Source organism: Camelus ferus, chromosome 9 (genome assembly GCF_009834535.1).
Source record: "Camelus ferus isolate YT-003-E chromosome 9, BCGSAC_Cfer_1.0, whole genome shotgun sequence".
Classification (NCBI taxonomy): Eukaryota; Metazoa; Chordata; class Mammalia; order Artiodactyla; family Camelidae; genus Camelus; species Camelus ferus.
Genome location: NC_045704.1, coordinates 61,369,064 through 61,392,143, shown reverse-complemented (window position 1 = coordinate 61,392,143; position 23,080 = coordinate 61,369,064). Strand labels below are relative to the sequence as shown.

General features: G+C 40.4%; 1 long non-coding RNA gene across 1 annotated transcript; it reads right to left on the bottom strand.

Moving 5' to 3' along the window:
- Positions 1-612: 612 nt before the first annotated feature.
- Positions 613-19,976, bottom strand: LOC116665861. The gene is made up of 3 exons (XR_004322608.1): positions 19,967-19,976; positions 14,192-14,195; positions 613-912 (listed from the first exon to the last, which is right to left on the bottom strand). It is a non-coding gene; the product is annotated as an uncharacterized LOC116665861 (long non-coding RNA).
- Positions 19,977-23,080: the final 3,104 nt, after the last annotated feature.

The following is a 23,080-nucleotide window of genomic DNA, read 5'->3' as shown; positions in this document are numbered from 1 at the left end:
GACTCTTAAAAATGTCTTCTTGCATGGGTGTGCCAGGGAATGGGAGCAGACCCACTGTAAGCTTTGGTTGTCCTGGGAGAAATGTGGAAACCAGACTGTGATTGGATGGATGTTTAACATCTCTGAAAATCGACAGCTTTTCAGATGGTAACACTTAAAATCCCAACAATAACAATAAAAAAAAATAATACAGTCATTTCAGCAAAATGAGACTGCTGTCCTGTAAATGAACTCTTAGAAAATCAGATTTTTCTGAATTTGATAAGAATATATTACAGGAGGCAGTTTTCAGAGTTCCGTAAGCTTTGGCAGGGATGGGCTAGTACATGTGAGAAGAAAGCAACAGATTTAAAAAATCTGTACAAACACCGATAGAAATAAACTTTTGTAACTTGTTGCGATGTACCCACATCGTTAGAGATTTTGCCCTCAGCAACGCTCTTTTAAATTTGACTCCAGGAAATAGATTTGGAACCTGATCAATCCCATCCTTGACTCTGCCATCCTTCTCTCGAATTATAAACATAAGATTATTACAGCACATTTCCTGCATGTGCCTTCCATGTGGCTCCAGTCTCAACCTCACAAATGCAGCAAGTAAACACTCCCCAAGAGTAGTGTCGCCCAGATGGTTCGCTCCTGAGGGGGGAGGGGTGGGGAGGCCCAGGGACTGTCTGCACTGTCGGGGAGGGAACCGCCTTCTCCGGGTGGCAGAAGAGTCACCCTTCCTTTGCTGCTTGCGTGTTTGGTTGGGGGAGCTGCAAAGGAGGGATGGAAATCCTTTTCTTTTCTTTTCTTTCTCTTTTTAAAAAATCCATTTCAATCGATCCCATTCCTGGAAAAACCACAGTCCCCCCAGCAGTCATCTCCAAGTCCTTCAGTTTTAAAATACACACATCTTCCTTGCTACCCCTTGCTTCTGTGGATCTGTTTCAAGCAGCAGTTAATTTCAGTGTAAATGAGTCCTAATGTGTTAGGACTCTAGGCTCCTGTGGTTTGGCACCACTTAACTACACAAATTGTTAACTTCATAAATTTTCTGCAATTTCCACCCTCTCCCAAATCTCATATGAAACTCATTTCCCAGGGAAATGACCAAGGAACTCTGACCTCTTGCCTCAGTTGCTTTAAGGCCTCCAGTATTTTTTCTTGGCCTGCTACTCTTGTTATTAGAAGGTGAACTGAACTTCAAAGGGCAGCGAGCCAGATGGCTTCTTTCCCCCACGAACAGCTGACTTCCTCTCATTCGCCTGCATTCTTTGTGTATGGATTCAGGTTGGTGTCCATCTCCCCTGGGCCTCTGCCTATTTCCCATGCTGCACCTCGTTGCCTGGGTGCAGGGCTCACTTGTTATTTGCTGGTCCTGATGATGCAGGGACTTGATAAAGTTTTTTGTTATTTGTGCTGCTCTGGGATGAGAGTCATGTGTTTGTGTGTTCTCCGTCAGCACCAGCAGATGCTAACTCTGCACTGTCCAATTCAGCTGCCATGATTCACCTGTGAGCACTTGATACATGCTGATTCCTACTGAGCACCAGATTTCAAAGACTTAGTATGAAAAATAGGATGTAAAATATCTCAATGAATTTTTATATTGATTCCACGTTGAAATAATATTTTAGGTATACTGGGTTAAATGAAACATACTATCAATATTAATTTTACCTGTTTCTTTTTACTTTTTTAAGTGTGCATACTAGAAAGTGTAAAATTACACATGTGGCTCATGCTGTATTTCTATCATACACTGGTGATCTGGATCAATGCAGAAGACCTAAGCTGCATTTGCTGAGTCACAGGCTTTGACTGCACTTGTCCTTGTGCCCTCCAACCTGCAGGCTCTGCAGTGAGTGAGTGAGTAGTTTGGCTTCCATAATGCACATTTCATAGCTTAGAACACTCTGTATGTATCCTCATGGTCCCACATTAAGTTTCCTCAGGTGATAGCTCTACCTTAGCCAGGCGGATCTCCTGTGCATGTCCTCATGGACAGTACAGAGAGATGTGCCCACCAGTAGGGGGCCTGGAAGGGGGCTGCTGCTGACACAGACCTGGTTGGTGGCCCACAGTACCCTGTAGGTATATTTGTCCTGGAGAATATCCAAACACTTCCCACAAGTCTGGGCTGGATCACTTCTCTTTGACCTTGACATGTTTAGGATACAGCTTAATGGGAAAGGACTTTAAAGATTACATAGTCTAATCTTTTCATTTTACAAAGAGGGCACCAAGGCCCAGCTGTACAGTGCTAGAGGCGGGTGATTGTGAGCTTAGACTTTGGCAGAGGAAGTTTCAAATTCAAATCCTTGCTCTGCCACTGCTTAGCCAGGAGAAGTTTCATTAACTGTTTCTGGATTGAGTTTAGATTTCTGTCTATTAGATAAGAGTCATCATATTTCTCTCATTGAATTGTTGTAAGAAGGAAATAAGAAAATGTATGTGAATGCTGTGTACTAAATATTTGTGTACCCCCACATTTATATGTTAAATCCTGGCCCTCAAGGTGGTAGTGTTAGGAGGTGGGGCCTTAGGAGATGATTTGGGCCCCACCCTCACGAATGGGATTAATGCAGTTATAAAAGAGACCGCAGGCTGCTCCCTCATCCCTTCTGCCTTGTGAGGGCGCAGTGAAAAGCTGTCCATGAAGCAGACACTGACTGCTGACACTTTGGCCTTGGGCTTCCCAGCCTCCAGGACTGTGAGAGTAACTTCATCTGTTGTTTATAGGCCAGCCGGGCTGTGGTGCTCTGTTACAGCAGCCTGAGCAGATGAAGACCGTAAATCACTCAGCCTGTGAATGGCAGAAAGTGACAACTTGATAAATAGTAATTACTGTTATTTAGATAACTCTTGAAAGATCCTACCAGTTAGTGGCTGAGGTTGGGTTTAGAGCCCAACGCTCAGTGTCCTACACCAGTGTCCTTGTTTTATCAGAGGCATTAGGACTCAATGATCAGCTGCCCATGGCTCTGCCAAGTGCTCCTGCTGCCAGTCCAGCCCTCCCGTCTGTACTGCAATGATCTGTTTGCTTGTCTGTGTCCTCCTGGGTGCTGAGAGCTCACTGAGGGCAAGATCTGTATCTCATTCACTGTCATCACCTTTTTATTCTTTCAGTAGTGGGCTGGGCACCTATCATGTACCAGGCTTCTTTTTACTAGACTTTAAGGTGCATCAGGGAACACAAACAGACAAAGAGCTTGCCTTGGGGGAGTTTCTGTTCTAGCTGGAGGAGGTACATACCGTGTTGGAAGGTCATACAGGGTTCAGTTCATGCACAGTCCAGATCCATACTTGGACCTTGCCTGGCTGGAGCAGTCCTGGCAACAGCTCAGACTGTGCCTGCCGTCCTGGAGCCACTGGCGCCTCTGCCCCCCCCCGCCGCCACTCCTACAGGCAAAGCAGCCGGCTGTGAGCGCTGCCCCTCCTGCTGCTCCCTGCCTGGTGCCTGTGCTGCACCTCTCAGCTCCCATCCTCCACGCTGGGGCTTCCGTGCTGCCATTTAGGTGAGGGACCTCCTGGGTGCTAACCTGCTTTTTCATCACCTGGAAATATGAGGGAGTTAACACCCACGTGTCAGACTTTTACCCATGGAAGACAGATGCTGAAGGACACGTACTTTCCTCCTCCTCTGGGCAGATTGTTGGGAGTTGCCTTGGCTTCATTCAGCCTCTCTGAAGATGTCCAGTGGGACTGAGCCGTCTCTTGTTACAACACTGTGGTCATTTGGAAACATGCTCTTAGGTCTGCTCTCACTGCTTCTGTGCTTCACTCCCCTTTCACCTCATTGCTGCTTCCCTGGAATTGCGGTCCTGCAAGCTGTTTTCTAGGAAACTGGGCCATGGAAGTAGGTGATAAGTGCTGAAGAAAAAGAAAATTTATTCGGCAGGAAGAGGGATCAGGCGTGCTGTTGAAGGGTTGTGATTTTCAACAGAACTGTCCATTTAAGCCTTGTTGAAAAGGTGATATTTGAGCAAAGACTTGAAGAAGATGAGGAAGTGAGGAAGTCTGGGGAAATGACATTCAGGGAGGAGAGGAAGGAGCAGCCAGTACAAGGGCACTGGGGCAGAGGCGGCATTGTGGTCACACAAGAGCAGCGAGGACTGGTGGCTTTGGGGAGTGAGTAAGAGGGAGAGTTGCAGGGGATGTGATCAAAGGGTAGGGTGGGAAGGGGGTCTTTTTAGGCCTTAGAGGGTCGTTGTAATGACTTGAGCTTTATTCCAAGTGAAATGGGAGCCTGTGCTGAGTTTTGAGAAGTGGCATGACATGGCATCTGGCAAGTGCCTGTTGGACAGCACAATGCTTGGCACATAAGAGGCACTCACTCAGTGTTTGTAGGTTTGAAATAAGACATTCAGTTGATTGTCCACAGACCGTGCTCTAGAACCGTATCATGTGGAGGACCCCCAGCCCTGGAGGGCTGGACTTGGACATTTCTAACCGAGACCTGAAAACAGATGGAAACGAAATGCCAGCATTAATCCAAAAGGCATGTGGAAGAAAGATCAAATGAGGGAAGAGGATGAATGTGTCCTTAGCAGAGCTCTGTCCTTCCTTCAGAACCGGATTTGTGAGAAGCCGGCCGAACCAACCTGGTGCCTCGTGACAGAAAGTGGACTTTGACTGGAGTCCCAGAGTTGGGAAAATGCATCCACCTTCCTCAGAACATAGTCACGAGGGGCCAGCTCACCACTAAGGGCCAGGCGAGTCCTGCGAGCTTTGACTTGTTGGAAATGTACACAGCAAAGTTTGCCATTACTGATTCTGTGAAATCCCTTTGGCAGTGTCCTTTCAGATTTGAGTTCTGTGGATTACACACTTTTTAGGTCCTGGGTGGATCTAGTGGCTGGCTCCTTTCCTGGTCATCAGGGCCAGCTGAGGGCAGGAGGAATGTCAGAAACAAGAGCCCTTGGCATGCGTCCTTATTTTCTCTAGGCTTCTCTTCTTTTCCTTGATCCCTTCCTTTCATTCCCACCTCTAAGAGACTGAGTGTCAGAGAAGGAGAAAGAGTCTGGGGTGTTAGCCGGGAAGTTAGAACTCTTGGAGCACAGATAAGGCAAGAGGTCAGTGAAAGCATCCCAAACATTCTCTCTAAGAAGGAGGAATAACTGCTTCCAAGGAGCAGAAAATAAGGGACATGTAACAACATGAATCCTTTTATTCCGGGAACAGTGGGTTGAGGGGAGGAGGGGCTTAGTGGTTTTAGAGTCTGAATTTGACATGATATTGATGATTTATTTTAAGGAAATCTGAAGACTTGTGCCCAGCCCAAGGAAAATGGTTGGGCTCTTTGTCAAGAATCTTTTCAGTCAATCTTCCTAATCATCTTATTTTGATGCACAAGCTACCCCTCAGCTATGCCTCTGGGAGAAAAGACAAAGCTTGAGGAGTCTCAGGTTTTTCCAAGCAAGACCACATAAATCTTTGGAAACTATAAAAGATCATATAGTACCCAATGAGAGATGAGACCGAGACTTGGGAGGGTAAATAAAACACTATGTGTCTGCGGAAGATTGGAGGACCTTCCAAGCTGGAGCAGCCAGTTGAGCAAGAGCAAGTCTCATAGCTGCTTAGGAGGTTCTGCCCATTTCCCAGATGGGCAACTGAGGCCATAGGGAGGTCCAGCTGCTCATAGGCATGGTCCCAGCTATTACCTTTTTTTTTTTTTAGTAGCCAGAGGAGTATGTTATAGCCAAATATGTGTGCCTTTTGTTTATTGTTGTTTTTTTTGAATATCATGATACAGTTTATAGATATGTGAAGCAGTATTTCAAAATTTAATTAATATAAAAGCAATGCAAAACGCCATCACTACAGCCTTAATTATGAGAAAAGGGAAGTTACAGGTCCATTACTAAACAGTTTATTGTCGGCCCAGGAAGCACTCATGAAATCAGAAAAGTATAGAAAACAGGTCTTTTCCTCAATTTCAGCCCTATATCCCATCCCATCCAGAACCCACAGGAGTGTAGATTTGGGAGAAGCTTCTCTGAGCTAGTTGACCCATCCCAGGTCTTTGTCTATCGTGAGACCCTTATTCTGAACTAGGGAAGGCAAACCCCACTCCCCAAACCAAACCCCGACCACCGGCTGTTTTTGTGTATGAGCTAAGAATGATTTTTAACTGGTTGAAAAAAATCGAGAGTATTCATGACATGTGAACATTTTATGAAATTCAAATCTCAGTGTCCATGAACAAAGTATTATTGATGCATCACTCTGTTCATTTAGTTGCCTGTCTGTGTGCTAAATGGCAGAGATGAATAGTTGAGACAGAGTGGATGTTCCACAAAGCCTAAATGTTTCCTCTCTGACCCTTTATAGAGCAAGTTTGCCAGCTCCTTTTCTAACCCCGAGCACCCCTGTGACATTCAGGTTGGCTAGGGAACCTCTCACCTCGGGCACTGTCTTTCTCCCCTTCTCCCTTGTCCTCTAGGTCACTGTAACACTTTTCTCCCCACTCTCCCTTATCTTGTTCTTCTCTTCTCCCTGACACAGCTGGTCAGTCAGTCACTTCTGCCAGCCACTGGATGGCAAAGAGTGGGCCTGCAGTGGGGAATGAGAAAGCAGGAGCAGGGGACAGAGGCTCTCCCCTTATCTGGTCACAGCCTGGAGTCACCACAAGACCACCAGACCTTTGGTGCCATCAGGAGGGACTCTGTCTTTTCTTCTCTGTTATGATCTAAGATAGTTTCTGAATCTTTTTCCATCTTGAGCACCTTATAGCCTCTTTTTATACCTCATCTCAGAAAAGCAGGGCTTTGTGGGAGAAAACAGCCTGTCCTGCACAAATGCTTTCCCCACGACAGGGATGAGAATGTAGAGGGCACGCCAATGATCATACATTCTTGCTGTCGACTGACCTACTTCTGTGAACCCTACTTGCGTATTTTTGCTTCTTTGGCTTTGTTAATTTCATTTCCTCGCCCTCGTCTTCTTTTTCCTGCCTCCTCCATGAAGTTTCCCAGACTGTGCCTGTAACAAAATTTTTCTCAAAGTTTTCTACTTCACACTGGGCCCTTGGGATTGTTAGGACTGTCTTGCCATCTGGTTTCCCTCACCCTGATCTCTGTGCCCACGATCACTGTCCCGGTGCAGACTCATCTTTCTCCGGAACCCCACGAGGTGACTCCTAACTGTGAACAGGGTGTCCTGTTCACATCCTTCCCCTGCAGGGCTCTAGAGCATTCATCTGAAATGTAAAGCTGACTGCCCTGACTCGCATCTCCCTGGCTTCCAATCCTTCCCTGCTCTCTGGATAATGTGTACAAAACCTCCTCTGAGTTGGTTTCCACCTTCCTCTCCAGTCTCATCCCCTGCCTCAAATTCTATGCTCTGGCAAAACCGAACTGCTCATGGTTTTCTAACACATGGTTCCTTATGTTTTCCTCTCTGCCTGTGATGTTTTACTACCACCCGACCCGGGCCTTTTCCCTAACTAACTTCGCTTATACTTAAAGGCTCAGCTCCAGGCCGACACTTTCAGAAATCTTTCCTAGACTTCCTTATCTTCTCTTACCAGGTTGGATTAGGTGTTCATCTATTCATGCCCCAAAATGCCTTACTTTGTGATTATGCTTTCCACACTCTATCGTATTTATCTGTTTCCATGGTTGTTCCTCCCTCAATGAACTATGGCAAGAACTAAGCCCTATTTAATACCACTAGCTCTTCTTTTGGTCTATGAATTATAGGAGGTATGTAATAAATGTTTATTGAGTAGGGAAAGAGATTGATGGTAAATCCCTTTAGGACAGGTGATGTTTTACACATTTGTTTCCTAAGAACCTGGCTCAATACGTGTTTTTGCTGCTGATAGAGATGATTCCACATTGCTGTTCTTTGGGTTAAAGATGCTACTGCAGACTCTTGGCCAACCCTGTGCCTCCCAGCAGGCCCTGCAGTGCCTGCCTATTCCCCAACACATTTCTTGGTTTACATCATATAATAAAAATAATAAAAATAATTATAGGTTGAGTGGTTGCTCTGTGTGTATTAGGTGTTCTAACACATAATCTCTAATCCTCAGCGTGACACTGTGAGGTTTCCAGAGAAACCGAGGCACAGGGAAGTTAAATAACTTTCCCTAGATCATACAGCTAGGCATTGGCAAAACTGGGATTTGAATCCAGGTCTGTCTGGCTGCAAAAGCTTTAATATTTCCATGTTATCTCTTTTTTCCTACTTATAGTTTATATTGTAGCAACATTAACAAAACTATAAATAATAGGAAAAAAGAAGGAAAGAAAGAAAAAAAGGAAATTTCAGCCACAACCCTGCCACATGAAAAAAAAATGTTTTTTCAATGTCGGGTCATAGTCTTCATAATTGTAATTTTAATGACTTGTACTTCATTTCTGATCTCAGTGTTAATGACAAGACTCTTTCAATTCCATTGGCACCTCTGTCCCTTCTCCTCTCTACTCACTGCTCTATAAATGCATCTGGCTTTTATCGGAGGCAGCTGTGAAGACCACACTGAACTTAATGCTAGAAATGCTGGGCAGAGCCCCGGGTCTGACAGTAAATAGTTGTGTGACCTTGGGCAAGTCCAGTTTATTCAACTCCGAGTTCCTCCCTTGGTTTGTGGCACTGTTAGAGCAGAGACCGTTTTATTTCTCCTTTGCAGGCCTTGTGTCTGGCGCAGATTATGAGATCAATACATGTTTGATAAAGACTCTCAACTTCCTCATCTGTAAAACTGGGCAATTAAGCCATTCCATAAGGATATGGTAATTAAATGAGTTTTTATACACACACACACACACACACACACACACGTACCCTGCACTTATGAATCATTACAGAAGAATAAGTTGGCATAACTATTTTAATTGCTAGGTTTATACAATTCACATAAAACTCTATTCAGTTATCTGGAAGAACAGTGAGCTTCCTGACTGAATGCTGCATCTTCCATCCAGATGTTTGGCAGCCACAGTAGATAAGTAGATAACAGATTTAAAGGAATCATCATCAGAATGTTGTTTATGTCAAATTGTCTGTATTCCTTCTTCATGGTGTTCTCTGCTTTGACAGCAGAGGCTGCACGTGCTTAACTTGCTGGGTACAGCACCATGCTCAGCCAACCCTTAGTAAGTACACTCTGGTATGATTAAAATGAAGGACATGGGATGTTAAATGTTTAGTTCTAAGGGACATTATAGTTTGCAAGAACTCATTCTAGTTGGTACAGTTGTTTGCCAGGAGGCAGAAGCTGCTAAGATGGGTCAGTTTTATCCTTGAGGAAATAGAACAAGAGTGTGGGAGCAGTTTTCCATTCTTCCCCAGGTGTGAGGACAGTGACTTTACAGAAAAAAAGAAAATAGTGCAGAGACTTGTGAAATAATTCCCATCTCATCTATTCTTTCAATAATCTCTTTTCTCCACAAAGTCTTGAGTCATATTTTCTCATCATTTACATAATATCAGCATTGTTGACTCAAAAACCTGAAGCATGTTGGCTATACATAACACTGGGAAAAAATTAAGTGAAAATTCAAAATGGCTCTGTTCCTCGCTAAATTTAATTTAAAGACCAAAGAATAAACAGAAGTAAAGCATAACTATTTTGTAAGGTATTTCTTCTGCTTCAGTGGTAAAATGGGCTTAAATTGTACAGTAAAAGTATTTTGTAGTGTGTTAGAAAATAAAACCAAATATAAAATCACCAAGCATATTACTTTTTATAGAAAGTTGTTCAGGGGTGCTGTATAATGATATTGTTTAATCTGATTAATGTAGTTTAAAAGAAGTTATAAAGGAATGTGCTTCTAGTAATGGTAAAGTAGCTTGCATTGTATTAACCCTCCTACAGGTAACAATGATACACTCTGAATTAAAATGTTAAAATCAACCACTTAAAGGCACTGGAGAGTGACCAAAAGATAGTGCAAACTGGAGGGACATCAACCCACAAAAGAGGGCAACTGAATGAGGTTTTCATACCCTAGCATTCTACTTGGTCTGTGTGGTGCAGGATGGCTGGACCTCATGCAGAAAGCTCCAGTGTCCCTGCCGTAAGGTGTTCGAGGACAGAGTTTGGGCTACCGGAATGGTTGCAAAGGTAGGGAAAACATCCTGGAAAGGAGAGAGCTGCAGAAGTGGGAGCCCAGATTCTGCACATAAGCCTTACCCAATTTTTGGCTAATTACTAATTTATGCAACTGGAGGGGAAATGCCAGAGAACCAGGTAGAAAGCAACAGTTGTAAGAGTGAGGGAACTAAGTGGACATTTCAGCTGCTGCCCTAGTTATCTGTCTACTGGAAGAAAAATTAAGCCCTTTTCAAAAATAACTGTCTCCAGAAATTCTGAAATGTATCATACATAATAATTATACAGTAAAAAAATCACCAGATGCCAAGACGTGGGGAGTGTGGCTCACAGGTAAGATAAAAATCAGCCAATGGGAACCAGTTTTGAGATTACTCGGATGTTAAAATTATAAAATAAGAACTTTAAAACAAAAGTCATAAATATATACAATGACTTAGAGGGAATTATGTTTGTAAGGAATGAGAAGATGGGAAATCTCAGCCAAAAAGTTTAAATTATATAAAAGAACCAAATGGAAATCCTAGAACTGGAAAATACCATATTTGGAATGAAAAATTCAATGAATAAGCCTAACAGCAGATTGAAAAGGGCAGAAGAAAGGATCATTTCATGGAACTGAGATTAACATAAACTATCCAAAATGGAGAACAGAAAGAAAAAAGATGAAAGAAAAATGAGTAGAGCCTCAGTTGACCTTTGGGGAAATACCAAGTGGTCTAATATACATGTAAATGGAGACTGGAAAGAGAAGTGAGAAAGATTGAGACAGAAAAAAATTAAAGAAATAATCCCAAATTTGGTAAAAAAAAAAAAAATATATATATATGTATGTATATATATATATAAATTTACAGATCTGAGAAGCATAGTGATCACTAAGTAAGATAAAACACATCAGGAATAATGGAAACAAAAGATAATGAAATAACATTTTTAAAGTACTAAAATAATAATTAAAAAAAATCCTGTCAGGCCAGAATTCTATACTTAGCAAAAATATACTTCAAAAATGAAAGCAAAATGAAGACACTTTTTCACATAAACAAAAGCTGAGAGAAACCAATGTCAGCAAATATGACTACAAGAAATTCTAAAAGAAATTCTTCATACTAAAGAGAAGGGATCCCAGATGGAAATTTAGATCTACAGTAAAGAGTGAAGAGACCTCAAAATGGTAAATATGTCAGAAATATAAAACATGCTGTATTTTCCTTCTTTCAGTTTCTTTAACAGATATGTAAGTTCCAGCTATGATGGAGTAACAAGGATGAGGCTTGCCTTCCCAAGAGAAATGATCAGAAAATGGAACAAGCATCTGAAACAGTATGTTCAACAATAGACAACAGTCAGGATGGACCTTTTATCCCTAAGAGAAGAGAAACATACAAGACGAACTCTGTGATAGCCCTGGCTTTCTACTCGGAGGCACACTCTAAATCAAAGCATAGAGAGGAGTATCTCAAGCAAAATACAGCCGTCTTGCTAGAGGATAATTTAGAGTTCTAAGTTTAAGTAGGCTGAGGTGATTGGACCTTGTGGGCTAAAGTTTTGTAATGGAGAAAGATAAACAGAAAAGGAGATCCAAAAATCTGCATAGGTGTCTGATTGAGTCTTTGCTGAATACTAAAATGCACTTGTGTAGTGTGAAGTTCCACAAGGTGGGCAAAGAAAGGCTATGAAGCTATAAGCTAAACAATTACTAGATCTCACATGGGGCTGGGAGACAGCTGTGTTACAGTCAGTCAGAATAGTGTGCTTATTAATCACCCAGGGCACAAAGAAGAGACTCCTGCAGTGTCACACTTTATCAGTAAGGTGAAGATCTTTATATATATATTAAAAAAAGTACTACTTTAGAGTCACACTAACAAAAAACTGAAAAGTTCTGAAAGGATTAAGCTCCTTTTCAATTTAACGTCCTTCAAAAATAAAGCACAATCCTATTTTTATAAAAGGCAACAAATTGAGATACTCAGCAACATAAAATTCTCAATATCCAACAAACAAATATTTTTCAGCTTTATTGAGGTATAATTGACTAATTAAATTATAATTTGGTATATTGTACAACATGATGTTTTGATGTATGTTTACATTTTGAAAGAATTCCCACCATCAAGTTAATTAACACATTCATCACCTCACATATTGGCCTTTAAAAAATAAGAACACTTAAGTTTTACTCTCAGCAAATTTCAGGACTTTTGAATGATGGCCATTCTGACTGGTGTGAAGTGATATCTCGCTGTAGTTTTGATTTGCATTTCTCTGATAATTAGTGATATTGAGCATCTTTTCATGTGCCTATTGGCCATTTGTATGTCTTGGGTCTTGTTTTTTATCCACTGAACCACTCTGTATCTTTTTGATTGGAGAACTTAGTCCATTAACATTTAAAGTAATTATTCATACATATGGACTTAGTATGGCCATTTTCTTCATTGTATTCTATTTCCTTTGTTCCTTTCTTCCTCTCATGCTATCTTCCTTTGTATTTTGGTGATTTTTCTGTGGTGGTATGCTTGAGTTCCTTTCTCTTTCTCTTTAGTTTATCTACTGTAAGCTTTTGCATTGTGGTTACCATGAAGCTTACATAAAGCATCTTTTAACTGTTTTAAGGTGATAAGTTAGCTTCAAATGCATGAAAAGCTCTACATTTTTACATCCTCCCCAAATTTACATTTTTGATGTTACACTTTACATCTGTTTATATTGTATATACATTTACAAATTATTGTAGTTACAGTTATTTTAATACTTTTGTGTTTTAACAATTATGATAGAGTTGTAAATGATTTACCCTTAATTATCATAATATTAGTGTATTCTGAATTTAACTGTATGTTTACCTTTTCCAGTAAATTTTGTAGTTTCATATGTTTCATGTTACTAACTAGCATCTTTTTGTTTCAGCTTGGAGAACTCCCTGTCATGTTTCTTTAGAAAAATTTTTTATGGGAGTGTAGTTGATTTACAATGTTACTTTCAGGTGTACAGCAGAGTGATTCAGTTACACATACACATACATCTATATTTTTTCTATTATATGTTATTACAAGAAATTTGGGAACTATATTCAATTCCTTTAATGTTTCTTGTAAGGCTGGTCAAATGGTGATGAACTACTTCAGCTTTTGTTTGTCTGGGAAACTCTTTATCTCTCCTTCATTTCCAAAGTATTAATTTGCCAGGTAGAGTATTCTTGGGTGACATGTTTTTTTCTTTTACCACTTTAAATATATCATTCACTCTCTTCTGTCTTGCAAGGTTTATGCTGAGAAATCTGTTCTTAATCTTATGGGGGTTCCATTGTATGTAACAAGTTGCTTTTCTCTTTCTGCTCTAAGATTCTTTCTTTGTCTTTAATTTTGACAGTTCAATTAAATTATAATATGTCTTGGTGTGGATTTCCTTTAGCTTTTCTTATTTTGCATTTGGGATTCCTAGACCTGGGTATCTATTTCTTAAGGTTAGAGAAATTTTCAGCTATTATTTTGAATAAGCTTCAGACCATTTCTGTATCTCTCCTTTTCCTTCCAGGGCCCCTATAATGCATATATGGGTCCTTTTGATGGTGTCCCATAAATCCCTTAACTGTCTTTACTTTTTCATTGTTTTTTCTTTTTGTTCCTCAAAAAGGATTGAATGATTCCACTTCGCTGACTGAGTTTGTGAATCTTTTGTTCTGCATGATCTAATCTGTTGTCTAACCCCTCTGTTGAGTTTTCAGGTCAGTTAATTTATTCTTCAACTCTGTAATTTCTGTTTGGTATTTAAAACATTTTTTCTGTCTCTTTCTCGAAATTCTCACTTTACTTATTCATTTCTCTCTTGACCTTAGTGAGTGTTTTCATGAATGCTATTCTGAACTCTGTTAGGTAAATCACTTATCTCCATTTTGTTGAGATTGTTTTCTAGAGATTTCTTATTCTTTCATTTGGGACGTATTCCCTATTTCTTCATTTTCCTTGGCTTTCTGTGTTGGTTTCTGTGCATTAGATAAAACAGCCACCTCTTCCAGTTTTGACTGACAGTCTCATGTAGGAGATAAATTGGAAAGTAAAGTTAAAGAACAATACCCTTACAGTAATATCTAAAAACTTGAAATACTTTGGGATAAATTTAACAACTAAATACCAGACTTGTACAATGAAAGCTACAGAACATACTTGAGTGAAATTAAAGAAGACTTGAATAAATTGGGAGTATCCATGTTCCTGGATCAGAAGACCCAATATTGCTAAAGTTGCAGTTCTCTCTAAATTGATCCATAGGTGCAATGGAATCCTAACAAAAATTCTAGCATGTTTTTCACTAAGAATTATACAAGCTAATTCTAATATTTTATGTAATTACAAAGACTTAGACCAGAATACTTTTTTAAAGAGTAAAAAGTTTAGAGGATTAAACTATTTGATTTGAAGACTTAACCATGAAGCTATAATAAGCAAGACAGTGTAATACTGATGTAAGGATAGGCATGTAGATCAATGGGACAAAATAGAGACCTCAGAAACAGACCTACACAAACACAGACAGTTGACTTTCACCAAAGGTGCCTGTGTCCTTCAGTGGGAATCATATAGCCCCTTTAACAGTGATGTTGGAGGAACTGGCTGTCCCTTTGGAAAAAATTAACCTCAGTGCTTAAGTTATTCCTTATACAGTATTATCTTGAAATGAATCACAGATCTAAAGGTAAAGGCTAAAACTATAAAACTTACAGAAGAGAGTATAGGAGAATATCTTTGCAAACTTGTGGTAAGAAAAAAAATCTGTGGATAGGATAAAAAAAAAACCTGATAAAAATTGTTAAAAATTGTTTAATCTTAGTAGACACTAAAACTTTTGCTCTTTGTCGCCATTAATAAAATGAAAAAGGCAGGCCATAGATTGGGAGATAATGTTTGTCTTACATGTATCTGATGAAGAACTTCTACCTGACATACATAAAGGATTCTTATAATTCTACAGTAAAAAGATAAGCAACCCAATAAATATTTTAACAAAGAAAGATATACAAATACACATTGAGGCAAGTTCTATGGATAGAGAAAAGAGAGCCATTTCACAATGGTAAAATGTGGGGGATTTCATAATGAATTTATCAGGAAAACATAACAATCACAAATGAGTATTCATTGAATAGTGGAGCTTTTATATTTATGATGCAAAAACTGACAGAACTAAAGAAAGACACAATTACACATCACTGATGGAGTTTTTTAAAGTCTTCTTTCAGAATTCCTCAGCTTACCGCATTTCTATACTGTGTGTAACCCTGGATGAGCCTCCCTGGCTTCAGGGAATGTCTGTTAGGCACCAAGGTAAAATGGAAAGGGGGATCTGCATTCTGGGACTGGATCTGACATCATGTTTCTCTGAGCAAACTTCATTCAGTTATTCAACAAATATAGACTGAGCTTAATGCAAGTGCCAGAAAGTTCCTAGAGGCAGCAATCTAAAGGCAGTCTGCCCTCTAGGTTTATGGATTAATGAAGCACACCCCTCTAAGCCTCAGATTTCCTGTTTATGAAATGTAGGTAATGACAACAATATGGAAACATTATAAATGACCAACAACATGAGTATATCACTAGACTGTGGCATAAATGTGAGAATTCTATAGAGCAGTGAAAGGGGATGAACTAGATCTTCATTTATCAATATAGATCAATAAGTTAAGTGAAAAAAGCAAATTGAAGAAGGATACATTTGTAGGATTATTCATACAAAGTTTTAAAATATGCAAAGCAGTAATAAATTATGGATATGTATCTTGTAATAAAGGCAAGAAATTATGTATGGGAATAATATGCCAAATTTGGAATAGAGTCTGGACTTTAATGTTCAGAGAACATAAAAGAGCTCTTGAAAGTTTAGAACATAATGGCAGAGATTAAATATTCAATAAAAATGTTGGAATAAAGTTGAAGAAATCTTTCAGAAATTATAGCAAAACTCCAGAGATGAAAAATAGAAGTGAAAAGATATAAAATTGGAAGACCCATCCAGGAAGTTCAGTAACTGAATAACAGGAGTTCAAGAAAAAAGCCAGAGAAAACTAAGGTGAGGAAATTATCAACGAAATAGAATTTCCCAGAACTGAAGGCTGTGAGTCTTCAGGACCCAGTCACTAACTAGTATAATGGTTAAAAATAGAACCACATCAAGGCACATTCCTGTGAAATTTCAGAATATTGGTATGTTTGTCAAGGTAATTAATGCTGGCTCCTGTGGCAGAAAACCCTCAAAAGTCTTAATGGTTTAACAAGACCAAAGTTTGTCACTTTGCAAAGCCTGATGTACTTCAGGTGGTCCTGCTCTACCTTGTAAATATGTCTCCTGGATCATGGGTCTCCTGGGATAGTTGTGGGAAGGGGAAATAGAGTTGGAGGAGGCATACTGGCTTGTAGCCTGGAGATGACATGTGTCACTTCTGCTCTCAAACCATTGGCCAGAACTAGTCTCATGACCCTAACCTAATTATAGGTAAGGCTGGGAAGCCTAGGGGAGCACATAGAATACTTGGTATTTTGCACACCAATAACTAGAAACAAAAAGAAGATCCCTCACAACTGGACATATACACAGGGTCAGAAAGCAAAATGGTTTTGCACTTCTTAATAGTATTACTGGAAACCAGAATACAGTGAAGTAATGCAAGAATTTCAAATTTAGTGATTTATAGCTTGAAATTCTGTACCCAGCGGAACTATCAATCAAGGGTATTATAAAGCCATTTCAGACAACAACGTCTCAAGCAATTTCCCTTCCATGTACCCCTTCTCTGGAAGCTGCCAGATAATGTGCTCCATTAAATTGAGAGAGAAACTAAGCAAGAAGAAGACAAAGGATACAGGACCCAGCAGGTCCAACACATGAAAGAGGTGAATGGAATTTTTGCTGTGGAGGGAGATCCCATGATGAGAGCTGGGCACCTGGCACACAAGGAAAACAGAAGCAGGTACGAAGATTCCAGGAGAGCCTTCTTCAAGAAGATACAATCGACAGACTACCTGAACTATCTGAATATGTTGGGAAAAAATTTAAACAAGTGGAAATGAATGTGTTGAATTTAATCATAGTTACTTAGGGAATAAAGAAGCTGAGAAAAAAAGACATAATTATTAAGTACAGAGAAAACAAATAGTTGTATGGGGACAAAATTTAATTATAGCCTACTACACAACTCAGCTGCGAATTGCAGAATAGTCATCATCATGTTTCCCAAATGTTGACCTAGTCAAAATTGTGCTTAAGTATCCTGGAAGAGTGAACTGGTGGGAAGAATGCGTGTGGCAGAATGAGATGGGAAAGAGGAAAGAGAGCCAAACTGTACCTTTTATTGTGGGAGATTAATTGACAATTACTGAAGCCAAAACAAAGAAAGAAATAAACAAAAGTAGCAAGCAAGTGATTAAGAGGTAGGAAGTCAATTCCAAAAGAACAGGTCAGAGGAATTGCAAGTGATTGCCTACGGGAAGAAAGAGATGGAGGGGGGAGGCTGGGGACCACTGTTTTGACTTAAACTCTATTGGTCTAGTTGACTCTTTAAATTATATACCTGTATAACTTTGATAAAAATAAAAGGTTGAAAAAAAACTGTGCTCTGGACTGATGGATAGCATGGAATCATTTTTATAAATGCTCCCACACTGTATTGTATAGGCTCACACAGATGTGTGGGAATGACTAGAGAAAGACTGGGGTAGCCACCAACCTGGAAACTCTTACCCTTGGGAGGTGAGCCTGGCATTTGAAACTTATGTATAGTATTTGATATAGAATTTTGCTTTACTGTCGTAAAAATGTTTTCATATGTTATCCATGAATTTAAGTGTAAGTAAAAGACATACAAATAATAAAAGGCAAAAAAGTATTTTTTATCTATAGTTAACTTTTTATTGAAATATAGTCAGTTTACAAAGTTGTGCCAATTTCTGGTGTACAGCATAATGTTTCAGTCATACATATATGTACAATATTCATTTTCATATTCTTTTTCATTATAGGTTACTACAAGATATTGAATATAGTTCTCTGTGTCTATACCATATGAAGTTGTTGTTTATCTATTTTATATATAATAGTTATCTGCGAATCTTGAACTCTCAATTTATCTCTTCCCACCTGCATTCCCCCTGTTAGCCATAAGTTTGTTTTCTAAGTCTGTGAGTCTTTTTCTGGCAAAAAAGTATTTTAGATCTGGAATGTAATGGCCTAATTAAAAAGCCATTTTTGAACTTACCTCACTTTTGCAGACCTGATAGTAGAAATGTCAACAGGGGCAGTCAGGCTGAGAAAAGGGGCAACCATGAGAGAGAGTAACAGGAGTGACACCAAGGTGAGGACAATGCAGGAGACTTTGATTTAATTTCACTATATGCAACTGTGTGGGACTTATCCAGTCCAAGGCCCACAGAGAGATATGCACATTTTCTAATCCCATCCCATTCATTATTCACTGTCCTTTCAATATCCATCTGCATTCAGTATCTGTTCACCACCCATTTGCCATCAATCCATCTTCTTCTGTAACACATTAAATCATCCACTTACTATACACTGCTCACCACCTACCATCCATTCACTCTCTCTCCACTATATACCCATCCACCATTCATTTGTCATGCATCCATTTTGTAAGATACATCTATGTGTCATTTAACCATCATCCATCCATTCATCACCTAATCATCATCTGTCCATCCAGAATCCGTCCATTCATTACGTATCCACTATCCACCTTCCATCTACACTTCCACACTATACAACCATTATCCATCCATTTTTTTTTGCCATCTAGTCCTCATTTATGCACCATCCGGCCACTATTTACTTGTCCACCTTTTTCAGTTTCAGAGTCTGTTCAAGGTGGAGGCTGATTGTTACTATTCCCATATTTTAGCCAGTGAGAGAAAGCTGAGAGACATGGGGTAGGTGAGGGACCTGCCTGGTGTTAGGCACTGAATCAGGAAGAGTGCTAGGTTGCCCAGGAGTTTACTTCCTAGTTAGAGCTTCTCCCTGCTGAATACTCAGGCAAAGGGACCTGGGTTTGAATTCTGAATTCCCTACTTATGGTCATGTGAGGTTGACAAGTTACTTAACTTCTCTGAGCTTCAGCGACCTCACTTAAAATGGTAATAACGCATGTAAAATCCTTAGTGACTATGTATTATATGCCTGGCACATAGTAAGCACCCAGTAAATGCTGATAATAATAATTATCAATAACAGTCAGGCAGTCAACCTTTTACCTACCTTTCCTCAGAAATCAAATGGCATGTTCCAGACCCCAGTAGATAAGCTTAGGGCTGTCTGTTGTTTGGGTTATCTGTACTATTGTAGAATTGACTGCTTATAAGGAGTAAAAAATTATCTTTGCAAGTTCAATGTAGTATTAATTAAACTCTTTTATTTTGATATATCTCAGGCATACCAAAAGTAGAAAATAATATAAGAAGACACCCATACCCACTGGCTCCCTGAAAAGCTCAGACATTTCAGGTTAAATGAAAACTCCAGAGCATATCTTCTGGCCAATTCCTGAGTGCATCTTCCAGGCCCTCTCCGCCCGTCCCCAAAGATACTTGTTCTTCTAAATGTGGTGTATCATTCCATGTGTAATTTCTTGCCTTTATTGCAAAGTTTTGTATCCATACTCTTTTATTGTTTTGCATATTTTAAAACTTTATACAAATAATCCTACTAATGAATCCTTTTCTGGTATGCTTTTTTTACTTTATTGATTTGTCCTTAGTGATAAATGCAGCTCTAATTCATCCCTTCTCACTGCTGTATGGAATGCTCATGTTTATATACTGCAATCTAGCGAGGCACTCATATGTTGATGGCCATTTACGATGTTTGCATATTGTGCCTCGTTGTGTGCTTCATCAACCCATAAACTCGGAGAGCAGACTGCCTTTGAATCGTTGCCTCCTGGAACTCTCTGACCCTTGCACAAAGCTCAATCTTTATCTGTTCAATAACTGAATGAAGTTTGCTTAGAGAAACAGGTGTCAGATCCAGTCCCGGAAAGCAGACCTCCCCCTTTCCATTTTACATTCCCTGAGGCCAGGTAGCCTTATCCAGGGCAACACACAATGCAGAAACATGGTGAAGGAAGGAATTCCCGAGTGAGACATTCCTTTCCTTCCTGGTATGTTTGGCTCAGGACGTCTGTCATTCACAGGGCTGCCCAGATGGTGCAGCAGTACAGCTGCCTTCTTGATGGGCAGTTGGTAAAGCAGGGTGGCTGTGAGAGGGCCCTGCTTTACCAGGATGCAGTCACACGACCCTTGGCTCTTGTTTAGTTCCTACATTCCTGCTGATTCCTCATTACCTCACTTGCTGCCACCGGGAGCACCTTCTGGCCTAACCTGACCTTTTCCTAAAGAGTGCAGGGAATACTCTCTCCATTCAGGGAGGAAACTCCAGGGAGATTATGGGTCCCAGCAAATTCAGAGTGGAGGCTGGTACCAGTGCTCCTAGGTGAAGCCATATCTGTGACATGTCAAGGCTTAATTTATTCACCCAGAATTAAGACCCACTTGAACTGGCCAATTAACAGCCTCTACTTGTCCAGCCCTGCTGTGCCCCTGGCCTTGGCACAGCAGCCCTGCCTCCCTCCCGTGCGGAGGGCCTGGGTGGTTCATAGGAGGCCCTTGCCCTGTGGCCTTTTCGTGACACACCATGCTGGGCTGGTGTCCTCTGTGGAAACCTCTTGAGTGCGAATGGCCCCTTTATGACAGAAACACCACAAGAACATTCCCCAAGGGTGCTGTTTGCTGTGGTAGTCGTCTACAGATTTTCCCACCAGGACCCTGGAGCAAGTCCAGGGGGGAATTGCTACTGTCATGAGAAGGGAACAGCTGACCGTGGAATTAGGTAACAGCCCTCCCTGCTTCCCTCTTCAACCCTTTGACTTCAGAGGATCTGCACTCGTCCTTAGTGGTCAGGAGCCCTGCACCTCTGTGAACTAGGAAGACGTGGGAATGAGAGGTCTGATGGGCACTTAAAAGCAGCTACCAAGAGCCCACAAAACCACTATCTGCAGCTTGAGCAACCCTTGCCATGAACCTCCCTGGAGGACAGCCAGAAAACGACTTGAGTCACCCTCCAAAATAGGCTCCTTGCAGGCACTTTCTTAAGAAAAAAAGAGAAAGAGCAAGAGAGAGGGAGGGAGAGAGAAAGCTAAAATGTTATTCCACTCAGAGTAGTAATAATATTTGTAGAATGCATTTTTTTTTTTTTTTTACTGTTGCTCACTTGGCTTAAATCTAATTTTCTGTGAAAAAAAAAAATGTGTTATCACCTGACAAATAGCATGGCTGTCAAAAAAAGCCATCACCATTTTTTACCCAGAAGCAGCTGATTTTAGGTTCAAGTGAGGGCTCTGTACAGTGTAGATTTTGCCTTTACCAACACTGTCAACAAGAGGGTCTGTGAGGAATGGGGAAGACATCCTCTGAGGGTGGTCCCCACATTAATCTTTGTCTTTTTCTAGAAGGCCTGACAGATTGAATAGAGCAGACAGCCATTTACTGAAAGAGGCCTGCCTACATTGTGCTCAATACCCTTCTAGGCACTTTTGCAAATATTGGCTCCTTCCATCCTCAGAACAGCCCCTCTTTATAGGTGTCACCACTAGCTCTATTTCACAGTCAAGCAAGATGAAGATTGGAGGTGGGGAAGGCCTCGCTCAGTGAGTGCCAGATGAATCTGGTCTTATGGGGCTGAGTTAGTGTTCTGTACTCTCCTTAAAACTACTTGATCATTTCATCATTTGACAACTTAGTGAAAGGAAAAGATTATATCGAATCACATTCACGTCCTGCCAACTTAGAATTGTGCTGCAAACCTGAACTCTTACCTGAAATTCTGGACTCATTTCCAGCTGTCTACTCAACACTTCCATTGGATATCTGGTAGCCTTCTCCAACCTGACAAAGTCAAAACAGGTCTTTTGAGTTTTCCTGAAAAATCTGCTACTCCTATAATCTTTCCCATTTCTGTAAATTGTCTCAGCGTTCATCCACTAGCCAAAGCCAAGATCTCATCCATTGGAAATCCTATTGAAAACTAAAACAAAATCAGTCCACTTCTTTCTTCTCCTCTGCTACCACCCTAGTCCTTCTCTCACCAAAATTACAGCAGCGGTCTCTTTGCTGCTCTTTTATTTTTACCCCTGCCCTCAATCCCCTTCTCCATTTTCCATACACAAATGAGATATGCAACTTGTTACCCAAAGCTCTTTGATGGCTTTTAGATTAAAATTCAAATCCTACAAGGCTTCCTTACCTGACCCTCAACTCACACCGATCTCCCATTACCTATGAAGCTCCAGCTACTCTGGTATCCTCTCTGTTTCTTAAACACACCTTGGGGTATCTGCAGCTCCCTTTTGCTCCTGATTTTTACATTATCTAGCTCCTGCTTTTCATTCAGATCTCAACTTAAATGTCACTTTCTCAGAGAGGTCTTACCTGACCACCCAACTTAAAGAGAACACTCAGTCATTTTCTATTATATCATCCTTTCTGAATTTCTCTTTATATATTTGCTTCCCTCTATAGAATGTAGATCTGGACTGGTCTTTCTTGTATATCTCTGACACCCAGAATAGTTGTTTTCAACTCTAGAATAATCCTGGCCCATAATAGGCACGTTATGAACATTTGTTGATTGAATGAATGAATGCATGTGAGTAGCAGCAAAGGCTAGTTTCCGTCAGAAGATCTTTTGTGGTGTTCTCTATGACCCAGTCTTTAAGGGTAGAGATGTATACTGTTTTGTGTTATCCATATCCAGATAAAAAGAAGACAATTCTAGAGATTAATACTGCATCCAAGGATATAAGTCTAGTCAGTGGTAGAATTACAACTAGACCAAAATTCTTTTTTCATGAGACTGCTATCATCTTTCTCATCTTACTTTGCCTCTACAATGTCACTGGCTTGCTTTGTGAATAGTGAAGCCCTCTTTACCCTCATCAAATAGAGATATTTCCTTCTTTGTTTA